Consider the following 14,530-nt stretch of genomic DNA (forward strand, 5'->3'; position numbering starts at 1 on the left):
GCTTTTGTTTAAAACCTGAATTTTTGTTGAATCAAAGAGCCATCTTGTATCTCTTTGCTTAAGTTAAATAATCCCATCCTAATTCTACTCGTATGTAGCTCTAAAATTCGACATCGCCTCTTTTTTACAAGTTGACACAAATCAGTACATCAAATAGTTTTTTTACCCGACAATGTCATACTTAGAACGTTATTTATGATCATAGGGAGGAATTCATTATGGAGGTTGAAGAAATAGGTCATGTTTTCTAACTATAACTCACTTAATATGGACTACAGTTATGGCTGCATACGTATTAAAGGGTACTGTGGTGAACACCAACCTTTAACGTTCAATTCAAAGCATATTACTAGACAAAAGGGAACTAATGGTGTGTGACGACTTTCTGTAATTATAACCGATCCCGGCTGCTCTGAACTGCAAGCATTCTCAGCAGCAGCTGCTCTCTCAAGGAAGATGTAGAAGAAGAGGTCTTACTCTCCTTTCAGAATACATCTGGCAATACAGACGACGATCATTTGAGATAAGACGACCAATAAGATGACGATCATTTGAATGTTGATCAGGAGTCCAAATCTTCTTCAAAGAAGAGCAACTATTGCTTCATCTCAGGATTAAACATTCACCAGATATTTCTCTGACTGAATATGTATGGGATGCTCGGCATCTCACTCTCCTGCAGCAGTCAGAATCAATTAACTGTTAAACCGAATCGGGGCATCATGAAGGGTAGTACGCATCCAAAGCGCCTTTGAATGTACTGAAGATCCTATTGCCGCTAATTGCGGCTTCACAAAATACTGATTTTGTGCCAATTATATAGTCTTATTGTTATGAAATTTTAATTATTTATTTTTGTTACCGTTAGTTGTATGTTGCTCCAGTTACCTTTTAATCTAATGATTGATTTGCAGTGCTGCAATTTTTGCACACATAAGATTACAATTTGATAATCCTTCTAAAGTGGTGCAAAAATGACCAAGAGAACAGGATCCTTAAATATTTTCCGTTCATTCACGGTTCGGCTCCTGGAAATTATGATGCTTGCACAAGGATTTCAGTTTCAATGATATGTAACATGGACCGATTTCCCTTACAAAATTCCTTACGCACCATGAAATTCGACAAAAACCAAATCTTAGAAAATTTTCCGTAAAGGCATCACTCTTATGGATTCACATGCTTCGCCATAATTATTTAACCAAAAAACGCAGTCAGTATCGCAATATCAGAATTTTGTTTCCATATCAACGTAGTATTTCTGATTAATAAATGATGAATAAAATTCCACGAAATATAAGAATTTCAAAAGTTTTTTTCAAAGAACATATTATCACAAGCTTTCGCAAAAGAACCGACTGTATGAAATATACGTAATCAAGTCCTCTTCGAATACTTTGACAAACTCTTTTCTTTTCATAATCCCAAATGACAGACATTAAGAATGAATTTAATATTTAACAAGAATTAAATCAAATATTAAGTTGTTACTAACGCTCTGGATTCTCTATAGAAATTTTTATTATTCCATAAGTTATACAAACTGTGTTAAATCTTAATCTTTATCAAATACATTCGCACACATATATATCTTAAAAAATAAAATAATAAATAATAAGGTCTACTAGACCAGTAGAAAAAATATATATATATTATTTTGTTCAACAAGTACTGCCACCTGTAAGATGCCATATTTTTCTAAACATGAATCATTTCTGAGACTAACTTATTCATCTAGCGGACAAAGACCAAATTACCAGGATTGTAGTAAATGAGAAATGATTTGGATATGAAACATCCGAAGGAAGCATTTATCTTCCTATATCAAGCAAAAATAACCGAAAGAGAAAGAAAAAACGTATCTTTATTTACTTCATAGAGATTTTCCCTAATGTATGTAAGCATCTACATGATACCAACAAAAGAAAATAATAAAGAACTTCCACAATTTGCAAGGAAGACTTCATACATCCATAGCCACATTGTAGCTGCACAGATTTCAAGTCGATATTTATGCACAAAATCCTCTATTGAGTTTTTCTGAATAACTAAATACACGCTGTTTGTAAATAAAGAAACTATTTTAGATAGAAAAATTTTTTTCACAGAATTTTGTAGTTTTACTTATTTCGGTTAAAAATGCAATTAATGGCTAACTTCAAGACAGCTTTTCTAGGTGCATTCCTTTGCGGTGAATAATTCAAATTAATATAAATTTGTCTACACAGAGGAATTAAAAAAATTCCAGTTTCAACATCACTGGAAATATCTGCTTAATAGGCAAATGCTACAATAGGCAAATGATGCACGGAGACAAAAATATGGTTTAAAATTTCAGCATTTCACATTTAATTGGCTTTCATTACGGTTTACTGAATACAGTACCAGACATTTTTAGCTTCGAGTTAACAAAGTCAACATGATACAAAAGGAGGACTGCGCTAAAAATATGTTGTTCGCAATGTAGTAAGAAAACTCGCTGTACTTCATAAATGTTCGTTTACAAATTTCGATCTACACTCAACAAAATGTGAAGTTTCAGCACCTAGTATTAGCTAGACTCTTCATTGGAAAGCAAACAGAAAAGCATTTACTACACACTCATGTGTAAGTTATGTCATAGGATCTGGTCTACATATGAAAAAAAAAGTAAGTGTTAATAGATTTCGATATTTTGCATAATGAAACTCAATGAAAATGTTTGCCAAAAATGCATAAAATCGGAGAGCTCAGACAAATCGGTGTACTCTTCTAAAATTTTCGACAGCATGCATCGTGCTTAAAAGATTAAACTGATAATAATATGTCTAACAGGACTGCATTTCACTTTTATATGTTAGTGTTTTAAAATTTACATTGAGTAGTTTTATTGTTTCTCAAATTAATGAGCTTTGTTTTTCATACTTAAGCTGAACAGGTTTCATATCGGTAAACAAATAGTTGATGTTTATTACAATTTCTGCTGTTTCTTACTTGCGCTAAAGATTACAGTTCTTAACATCTTAGTAACACCTTAATGGTTAAAAACAAGATGAAATTGAGTAAAAAGGGTACTTATTACTCTGCATGTGTCATGAAAATCACTCTCATTAGAAATTTTATAAGGTATTTCTCCCGCCTTCTTAGCATGCCTTCATGGTGTAGTGGTCTGCACGCTGAGCGCGTATTCCAGAGGTCCGTGGTTCGATTCTCAGCTAAGGCGTTGCTAATTTTTCAAGTCTCTTGCTTCCAAATAACCTAATAGCTCTACAAAGTTTAGTAGAATACATATTTAAAACTTATACGACTGTGCATGGGCATGTTTTAGTTCGTCGTACTGCTAAATAGGCTCCCTAGCATTTTTTTATAAGGCTTTTTTTGTTAATGTTGCAGTTCCTGGATCAACCAAGGTTATATGCGTCAAGCCAATGGTTGAAGCGAAGATTGAAAAGTATGTTAAAAATACTGCGTGCAAGCAGTTACAATATAGTTTAGGCTAGATAAAATATGCAGTTTATGGTAAAAGCCATTATCTTTTACTAATTGAAACAATCTATGATGAAGTTGATTTCTTATTAAGCTTTCTAAATCTATTTTGAAACAGTTAAAATGATATTGGCGAAAATATTTGAAAGTATGGCATTCCAGTAAAATATGACGGATTCTCACAATGGCATTGCAATTTACGCAAATTGGATCCCTTTCGCCTTTTAGAAGACAACTCATGAGTAAGGCAACAGTGATTAAATCTCAAACGAGTTAAGAGTACTTTTTTCCTTCTATTTACCATAGACGGCCAGCATTCAATTTTGTATTTAACACTTCTTAGCTTATTGATTGCTTGGTCATCCCAATGCATCTCTTATTTCTAGAGAATTATACGTGCGATTAACACCATGGTATATGTGAGTGGTATCTGAAGGTTGAATATGGTAGTAATATCTGCTAGTTTATTTTCTTTTACGCCAGCGTGGTCAGGGATCCAGGAGTAGAGAATCTGATACCCCGATAGTCTTAAAAATCCCAAGATCATGTCTGATTAAGCTTCAGAATTCCGGTAATAATTGGATGCGAACTTTAAATAGTATCTTTCAATGATGTCAACGCTCTCAAAGAATCTATGAAGGTAATGAAATTCCTGCACCATTGTTTCGACAGACAGACTGAAGCCTGATAAACTGCAGTAAGTTCAGACGTAGAAAACATAGCAGGCTGGGTGTAGCCGAAACCCAATAATTGTTTTTTCTACTACAAAAGCTGCAACAACATGATCTTGGGATTTTTTTCAAAATCTGTATAGATAGACAGATGTATAATTTTTATATTTATGCCTATGTTCCGAAAACATCTGCCAATAAATGATATCACTAGTGTTAGGTTTATCCCAATGTTGAAACATATCAAGTAGCTGAAATTTCCAGTCTTTCCAAGGTGGAATCTCAAACAAATTCTTCAATTGTATATTGATATTATACATAATGTACTGCTCTAACAATAGTACCTACTCTTACACGAAATGACGGTACACACGATGGACGTACTTGATACAAACAACAGCATGGAGCATAGAATAATTGTAAACGGATTCCTGGTCTGCGACATGATTTTAAAACAGTGCTTGATACAAACATCTTAAATGAAGGGAAGTCTAGTTGCATTGCACATACCGGCTTTCCACTGAAGACGTTCTAAAAGCACTGGTGCAGATCCGAAGTGCTTGATGATATACAGGGTAAAGTTTGTTCAGCGCAGTACCAGTAAATAAATTACCAGTAATCAAGTTTTGAGCTGATAAGGGCTCTCTACATAAGAAGCATTGAGCTGCGATCGGCTCTCCAGGAAGTATTAGATAAGACTAATCAGAATATTCATAAATTTTAAACATTCCTTTTTTAGAGAAATGATAGGGGGAAGCTTGTGATAGCACAGCACCACAAGAAATTTATCTCCTTTTCTACAGGAATCAGTACGTCTTACAAATAAAATTCGGAATTAGAATGAGAAATCTTCTTGCTATAAAAGTGCACACACACAGTCATTTCGATAGAAATCCTGAAACCATTCTCCTGCGACCATTTAACTCTTTTATTCAAAGATGCTTGCAACTGTCTCTCGGCGTATTTCAGGTCTGCTCCTTGACAACTAACTTGCATGTCATCAACGTAAAGCATAGACTGTTGGAGGAATCAGTTTTAAGACAGTGTTAATTTTTAAGCTAAAACGACTGACAGCAGTATTCTAATTGTTAGTTGTTTTAGCTTAAAAATTAGTTTGACTAAAATATCTAACAGTACACCAAACTAACATATCAAACAATACACCAGAGCTAATCATCACTTCCTCGTAAGCCACAACTGTACAGGTGGCGGAAGATGCCGTACCTCCATATAGTGTCAAAGACGTTCTCTGTAAAAGAAATATAAAATCAAATATAACAAAAAAGAAACAAAGTGATTCCTTTTTATGAGCGCTTTGTGGATACCAATTTCTAAGAGCACAGTGCTATCAATTATTACCTGTCTAATTAAATCCACTTAAATACAACTATTTAACTATTTAAGTAAACTGAGTAACTGCTCGGCTGGTAGCCTTCTCGAGCAGTTTGCGAAGGCTATTGGTTAAAAGGATGGGGCGAAAATTAATAGGGATTCGTAGGGTCTTTTCCTGGTTTTACACCAATTTGGATAACAAACGCTGTCTTTCGTAAATTGGAAACTACATATTCTTTCCATATTCTGTTGAAAAGAAAGAGGAAGGCTTCCGATGACTTATAGGGGACGTGTTTTAACACAGGATAACTAAGGCCGTTAGGACCATGATCTCATTGACCTTTTAGAAGTTCTTCCACACGGACTGATACCAGGTATGTTTCTGAAATGACTCCTTTGGACATGTTCAAAGAATTTGATGGAGACATACTTATAAAAGTTCCCCCATATTTTTCGTTTGATGGTGGTGGTGTGGTGTGGTGTATTTAATTATGGCAAAGCACACGAGGGCTATCTGACTAAAGGGAGGCATGCCTTTCGTGGAGGACTTTCTAAGGGAAACTGGCTCGTATACACGTTACACATGGGGAAAACCACGAAAACGCCCATGCAGCCAGCCCGTTCGCGGGATTCGAACCTCAGACCGAACTACCAGTGTTCAGCGTCTTTACCGCTCGGCCGCTGGTGGGCTTTTCGTTTGATGGAAAGAACAGGATAGTGCATCAGATATTGTCTCTGGATGAGCAAACGTCCTGAACGAAACTTATTTATGTTTACTGGTCCGCTAGCTGAGGCTACAATATACTTATGTGCAAGAAATGGTGTGAGATTTTCTAGTTGGCCAGTGATGACTAATAACTTAGGACATTTTATGGTCTCTTTAACTATTGGAGAAATACATAATTTCTTAAGAGTTCCAGAATTTCTTTCCTTGGGACTGAGAGAATTCAGTTTCCATATTGTAAATAGAAAAGATTCAGACCTGAGCTCCCCTCCCACCCTTAAGCACAACGAGGAAACATATATCCTTGTGTTAAGGCTAGCCGGACCCTTACGACTGAAGCACCACAGGCATCTTTCCAGAAAACGGAACTACCGAAAGCTTATTATTAAGCCATTGCCATGAAGGACAAGTTACCTGCCGATTGACACTAACGGAGACAGATAAGTGTCTCTAAGTGTTAAAGCAGAGGCGAAAGCAGCATGCTAGAGGCAGTAACTCGCCGATCCTCCTTTCCAGCCGTATTTGTCTTCATGCACGAAAATCGCGTAGGCAGTTTTCTCACCATGGTGAAAGAGTAGTAACTGCACCTCACAGTAATATCCTTCCTGCATAAGAGGAAACCACAAGGGAGAAAGCTAGCGAAACGTGACAGATAAGAATATAGGAAAAGTCACTGGGGCTCCAGGACTGTGACACCCGATGACGAAGAAGATAATCCTCTGAAGGATCTTCACCTGCTATGCTTTAGCTGGGCATACTGGAACGGCTTTCACGCCTAGGAGCTAGATTCCCAAAGTACTTCGCCAATACCGTCCAGTGACACCCTTCGTCACGTTGAGGCAGCATAGCACGACTTAAGCTTCAAACAAGGACCCTTATATTTGAACCAACACAATTCAGAACTTTACCGCGATCGGGACTTAGAAATACTGAATGCCAGCTGCTAAGTGGTATCATAATAATTCAATGGCATTTAAATCAAACGAACGTAATGGTAAAGCCAGATGCATTATTCGATCGGATTTCCTATATCCCTGCCGTAAGTGTACTTTATGATGACAAAGTGTTTTTGTATTATGCAGAATCTAGAAACCACGCAAGAAGTACTGATACAAAAAACGTTCTTGTCTCACATACTGATACGAAATAACATTCCTGTAAGCCAGGTTTATTACAAAACCTCTGGCAGTTATATGCGGAAGTAGTACCCCGCCTCAATACGGCTCTACTTCACACAAGAACTCGGGCTCTTTTATAAGGATCTTTTGGCAATTCTGGTAGAATTCAAAGCTAACCTTGGATCTACCAGATGAATAGGTGCCGAAGATCATTCTAAGAAAAAAAGCATCCTCATCGGTAAATAGTGTGCTTTTACCATTGATATGTCGTACGAGTCAGGAATTTAATAACGCTCTTGTGCAGCACCACGCGCGACCTTCTTGTCTCAACAGCATCCACAGCGCCGAAAGCATGTACTCGATCATTATCATCCCTGCCATTGGTCCAAGATAGCCATGAGTCATATACAAGTCTGTATTAGAAATATTGGCAGTTATAACATCAGACTTTTCTGATGTATATGCTAACATCCCATTTGATGGCCCCTCGCCGCTGGAAGTGCAAAATGCAAAAAAAATAATAAAATAATAATAACAGCAACATATGTTAGGCCCAGGCTACATGCGCCTTTGATTTAAAATAATAGACAATAGAATCATAGAATCATGGAATGTGAATGTGTTTCGGGCAAAGGTAAACATTTTACCATACTATAAAAAAATCCTTGATATTTTTAGAGATATTTCTTCAGTACCTTTTTATATGTTGGCATCAGTCACCTTTGAGCACATCATAGTACTGCTGTTCAGGCATGATGAGTCAGGACCTCCTTGGGCTATAATGCGATTAGAACATCCTTGCCAGCTCTAGCTTTCACGAAATCCAAGAAATTTCCTTTCGTGTAGCAGTAATAGCATGGACCATTTCTCTCTGAATGTGGCCGGACACTAATTTCCCGATCATGCTGTTACGCATAAAACTGTCGATACGGCATTTCTGCACCGTATTAATTCGCTTCAAATCGTCTTTTGCACAGAAAAAGTTTGGCTTCAGATGAACATTGGTACGAATTCATCCCACCATGAATTACAGAATTAACGAAATCCTTTCACAAGTTTATCGCCCGTCCCTACCAATCTCTTTAAATACGATAATGTTATATTGATGAATTCCTTAAGACTAGAAGTGGAGAAAATTATCAATATGAAAAACTATAATAGCTGTCATTTTGAGTGCTCTTGGTTGCTTTTTCTTATAATCTAGTAACTCAATCATTCGGTAATCAAACTATGCTATGAGTAATTATTACTTTGATAACTTGAGTGTAACGCTAAGATGATTTCCGACCCACAGAAATTAACCGGAATTATATACAATCACAGCGGGGAAAACTCCAAAGTGACAAAGTTGAATATTACATACTAATAATAGTAATTTTTAGTTAATAATTATAATTTTTACATACTAATAACTGCCCATTTGTCACGTCTCCTGCTTCAAAATAACCTAATAACTCTACACTTCTATACCATTACCTTCTATACTAACGTTTTTTACTCTACACTTCTATACTAACTTTACATACTTTGATATATACAAAGAATGAAAAATAAGCTAACTTTAAACTTGATCTGAAAACATAATTAATAATTTTAAACACATCATTTAAATTTCAAAATAAGTTGTAAGAACATATGCCAATGAGTAGTAAGAAAAAGGAGTTCGTTCCTTTAAAACAGCCTCCTGTTTTCGTTATTTATTTGTCAGAAGAAGATTTCAGTTCTAATTTTATGTTTAAACAATTTACCGGAATATTTTGAAGTATGCTTTATGATATGAACTTTTGTTTGAATTCAGTGTGCATCTCTATTCCAAAAAACATGTATAAGGAAATAAATTATTTTAATATTTTCATCAAAGAAGAATTTAAATCGTTAAATATAACAAACACCATCATACCTTTACGTTTCAAAAATATCTTCTTAGAGGCTTTAAAGTAAGAGTCAACATGCACAACAAATAAACAATAAAAGCATTTTTAAAAGCAAACTATTTCTTACGACGGCAGAGAGATGTGTAATTATCTGAAAACGTACAGTGTTTAATAAACTGAAATGCACGTTTTCCCATTTCAGGAGTTTAACAAATATTGCAGATATCTAGCATATTTTTTTACACTTTATTTTCAGCCACTTATTCTCTTTTTGACTACCTTTTACGACTCAGGATCTTTCTGTTCAGTCAGGTTCCAATATTCAGTCCATCTCGGGTTACTGGAAAGCTCTATCTGAATAGCGGAAATCCAGGGTATGCAAACGGGGATCCGAATCGTGTGCCTTTTTGAGGAATTTTTCTTCACATTTTTGTTTTGGAAACATAAGATATCGGTCTCTTTTTAGAGGAATGTTCTTTCTGATATTCCTTCAATAAGATTTATATCAAATTTCTTTTTGTTATTTAGTTGTTTTCTTTTAAACAATTTGCTAATTTATTTCCACAAAATTCAAAATATTGTTGCTTTTTTCTATTCTGTTCTGACACCAGTTGTTGCGTTATTTTCTTCCTTTACGTTCGTACGGGGTTTGTATGAATTTGGAGTGAATAACGACGACACTTAATGAAATATCGAAACACACTTTTATTTACCAGTATTAATCAGATAGCTCCAAAACCACTTCTACACTCGTCAAACTGTTATAAACAAGCTGACACGTTAAGCGACACAGCCTTCAGACTGTCTGGCAATAACGGTGGAGACAGCTTCACCGCAAAGCAGCCGAGTACAGCTCCGAACTCTGCTTGGTCGTTCTCGGAACTCCATGTACTCTCAAGACTCTCCACGCGATGAACTCGACGATACACAAGAGTATAGCTCTTGATTCAGCACAGTCTAGGATAAAACTCGACGATGCACTAAGACTCTCTCGATGCACTCGACGACCAACTCGGCGCTAGACTTCGAGACACTCGCTCAATGATTCACTATCAGCTCGCTAGACGAGGCACACACATACTCGATACTGACTAACATTCAGCGTACCAGCAGGGTTTATATAGCTTTTGGCTGGTGTTCGAGAACATTCTGGGCTAAACCGGTAAGAATTCGTTCCTCCATCCGTTCCATGGTATATCGCCAATTTTGTCGCCAAATCTGGCAACCCTGCCAGAAGCCGTGGCCATAAGACTGCACGGTGGTGGTCTGTTTGCACGACGCCCTGTACGGTGTGTACCTCTAACGCCTGCCCATCGGAGAAGGCGCTCTCTGTGGTGCTGGGAACACCGGAATTGGAGAGTCAATGAATGGGGACGAGTACTCTTTACAGATGAGAGCAGATTCAGTCTGAGTAGCGATTCTCATTGCATACTCATCTGGAGAGAGCGGGGAAGCCGCAATCATCCCTCGAACATCATTGAAAGGGACAGGTATGGCGGTGGCGGTGTTCTCGTTTGGGGAGGCATCATGTTTGGTAGTCGTACAGACCTTCACATCTTCGACGCAGGTTCAGTCAACGGGACCCGTTATTGCAAAGAGATTCTTCTTCCATATGTGCGTCTTTTTAGAGGCGCTATGGGTCCTCAGTTCCTTTTCATGGACGACAAGGCACCATGTCATCGCACAGTAGCTGCCGAACAGCTCTTAGAGAGTGAGGATATTGAACGTATGGATTGGCCGGCACGATCTCCGGATCTCAATCCCATCGAGCATGTATGGGATTTTCTAGGTAGACGCTTGGCAGCTCGTACCTAACCACCAGTAACGATTCCGGAGCTTCGATTGGCGCTGCAAGACGAATGGGCAGCAATGCCTCAACAACTCATTGACACCCTCATTCTCAGCATAGGCAGACGCTGTGAAACCTGCCTAGCTGTCAGGGGAGATCATATCCCCTATTAAAAACCGGATGTTTCTTCCTGGACACCCATCACAAGGATGTTTCAGCCTTCAGTCGCATTGCGCTCCATGCTACTTTTTCAATAAAGCTTCTTTTTATCCCTCTGATTTCTCTTTTAGTAAGTGTTGCTTACATTACTCATGTCCTTACGTATTGGGGATCTTACGGTATTAAATGTGTTGATTTGGAAAGCTTTTGTACAAAGTTATATTGAAAAAACCGTGTAGTCCTTAATTTTTGCACACGAGTGTAGTTTGTCATATACTTGAAGTATTCCAGAATGCGTTTTGTCATTTGGTCTAAATTTTTTATTTTTATTTTTAGCGGTAGCACTTTAACATACATTCACTGACTAGAGCGTGACAAGCACACTCAACACAAACACATGAAGAGAACAAATACATGATGAGAAAATCAGAAATCAAAATCACATCGTGTCAAAAGACAACACACGTCAAACAGACGGAAGGATCTTGAAATCTCTCTCTGGCCTTCCAGTATCTATCACATAAATGTCCTGTCATTTCAGGGCCTTCTTTGGTCTAAACTATCCTCAACACATTTTTGTGACATCACGATAGACTGTAAGTTGCTTCGCCTTCTCTTTTACTTATGTACGAGGATGTAAAATGCTCAAATTTAAAACGTTTTGTTTACATATCCTTTCAATATCGACAAGGTTGCCTCTTCCATGTTGAAAAACTTTCCTTGTCTGAATTGCAGCTCGTGTACAACTTGTGCGCAATGAAACAATATTCTAAAGCGTTTTCTTCGCCTCTTATTTTGCATGAAACAATAAATTTTAGTTTACATTTCGTTAATGAAGTATAATGAATTGACTGTCGCTTATTTCAGTCTGGAAAAGAGCAAAATAAAACCATACTAATTTTTCCATGCCGGTTTCCTGAGCTGTAAGTGTTATATAAAAAACATTTACCCAATATGAATACCAAAAACTATGCTTAATGAAATGATTCTTTGATGCCAAATAACTCACAAACTAGCTATCTGCTTGCTTATATTTGTGTTACGTTTTATAAATGCGAAATATGTATAACCAGATCTTCTTTCCTACAGTAGGAAGACATGTTTACAACGTACTTTAGCATTTATCGAAAAAATATATTTTGTGTTCGATGCGATATGAGGAGAAATCTTAGTTAAAGAAAAAAAAACATTGTTTTCTTTTGATATAAACAGTTTTAAAAGTAAAAAGTTTTAGATGAGCTTTCAGTAAAGGACGCTCGAACTAACCGTTGCCCCGCGTCTAGGTAAAGACATGAATAAGTCCGAAACTTAAAGATTTTTTTTTGAAATTTTACAAACTTTAATTTTAGGAAAAGTCAAGACATTTCAATTTCACCTGAAGACAGAAGTACGCGAAATTACAAAACTTCCAGTTTGACCGCAACCGTGGTTTTATATACATAATAGCCCATAAGGAAAAAGTGACCTGTTCTGCAGAATGCAAATCGATTCTCTAAAAAGCCTGAATTTTGCATTAGGAATAACATCCAAAATAGCGATTTCAATATTGTCAAAATTATGGTACTGAAAATATTCCAGAATGGCTGTGTTGTTGTATTCGTTGTTATTGTCAGCATGGTTATTTCTATATTTCTTTAAGTGTGACCTACAGATATTAATTCTGAGATTGAGGTTATTTTTTGTAAGACCCATAAAAATTAGATTACATTCTTTACATGTGATTTGGTAAATGCAATTAAAGGTTTTTCAAAGTGTTTGCTGTTGATTTTCTTGAGTTGGTAAAAGCGTGTCATTAGCTTTCAGGTTTTTCAAAGCGAATTGCTTCATTCTATGATCTTAATACTTTTCCACTGAGCTCGAATTTAAAAGAAAAGAGGAAACTAACCTAATTTACAGTTAGTTTTTTGCGGAGGAAGATTAGAACCTGTTGTGGAGATAGAAATCAGAAAAAAACCTTCAAGAGCATTTAAGGCTAAAAATTGAACACAATCCGATAAAATAAAAAAAAAAAAAAAAAAAAAAATCAAACATTAAATTTTTTGCCCTTCAAGTTGCAAAAATTAGAATACTCTTGGAAATACTTTTTAAGAAGTTTAAAAAATCATAAAATAAAAAACTTAGACACAAATTTGCGTAATGTGCTGCAAGATTTGAAAATAATGAATAAAAAATTTTAAAATATTGGAACGAAAAAGAATAAAATTCTGTATCAAATATTTTGGAGGTTCATCCTAATTTCTTCGTGTTCACTTCAAGGTTTATAAAAATGTGTTCACTTCAAGGAGGAAAATATATAAAAAAACAGTAAATTTGTACATAATAAAACAAAAAAATAATAATAATAATAGATTAATCTGTTTTGTTTAATGCTTCAATCATAACTTGTCAAGAGTGTTTTGAAACCTAAAACCAAGCTGATTATTGAGTGAAGAAAACATGTTTCGTTCCACTGAATCCCCCGAGACTTTTAAACCGCTTTAAATTAATCCAACTTTCTTTTTAAACAAAATTTATTTTAAAAGTCTAATAAAATTCAGTTGTTGTCCCTACTCATAATAGTACAAACAATTATATACAATAAAAAAATGTCGAAAAGGGCCTAAAGGGCTAAAGACTAACCAAATTCAAGGCAAATTTTAAAAGAAATTCGTATTACAGAATCAATACAAATGCTAAAATTCTTCAAAAGAAGTTCAAAGCTTTACGCAGAAAATTTAAAATTAAACCCAGCAACTACTTTAATACATTCGCTAAACTTTACGTGCTTCCAAAATTTCACAAAACACCAGTAAAGTTGAGATTTATTGCTAATGGTAGAAGAAATTTTTTGAACGAAATTGACTTTCTTTCTGCTAGAAACTGAAACAATTTTTTGACATTATCAATAATTTCAATTTCCAAGACCACCACTTCAATTGGATTATTTACAATAACAAAAAAATTGTAAAAATACATTGTAACTTTAGATGTTGAATATATTAATTGTTATCATTTCGAAAATCTTTACATCACTTTACCATTAGAAGAAATATTTGAAAGCCTTCTTACTATGCCGGATTTGTTTACGCAAATTCTTATAAATTGTCTCCAAAGAAGAATGGAAATCTTTCCTAAGAAAAGTATTCTTTAACAAGTATATCAAATTTAAAAATAAATTTTTTTAACAAGTACGAGGAATACCTATGGGCTCGCGCAGCTTATCCGCCATTTGTAATTTATTTCTCTTCATACAAAATTTCAAATATCACTGAATTTGGATCAGTCTAATTATTTTTAAAAGATTTAGAGATATCTAGATGATATTATTGCAATCAATAATTTTAATAAGATAGATAAAGCAAATATATAGCCAACTTGCCTTAAACTTAGCAATACTAGTCTACAGCATTAGGAAATTT

The sequence above is a fragment of the Stegodyphus dumicola genome, chromosome X1 (assembly GCF_044657685.1).
Source record: "Stegodyphus dumicola isolate Sdum_Otavi_A_Nest chromosome X1, ASM4465768v1".
Classification (NCBI taxonomy): Eukaryota; Metazoa; Arthropoda; class Arachnida; order Araneae; family Eresidae; genus Stegodyphus; species Stegodyphus dumicola.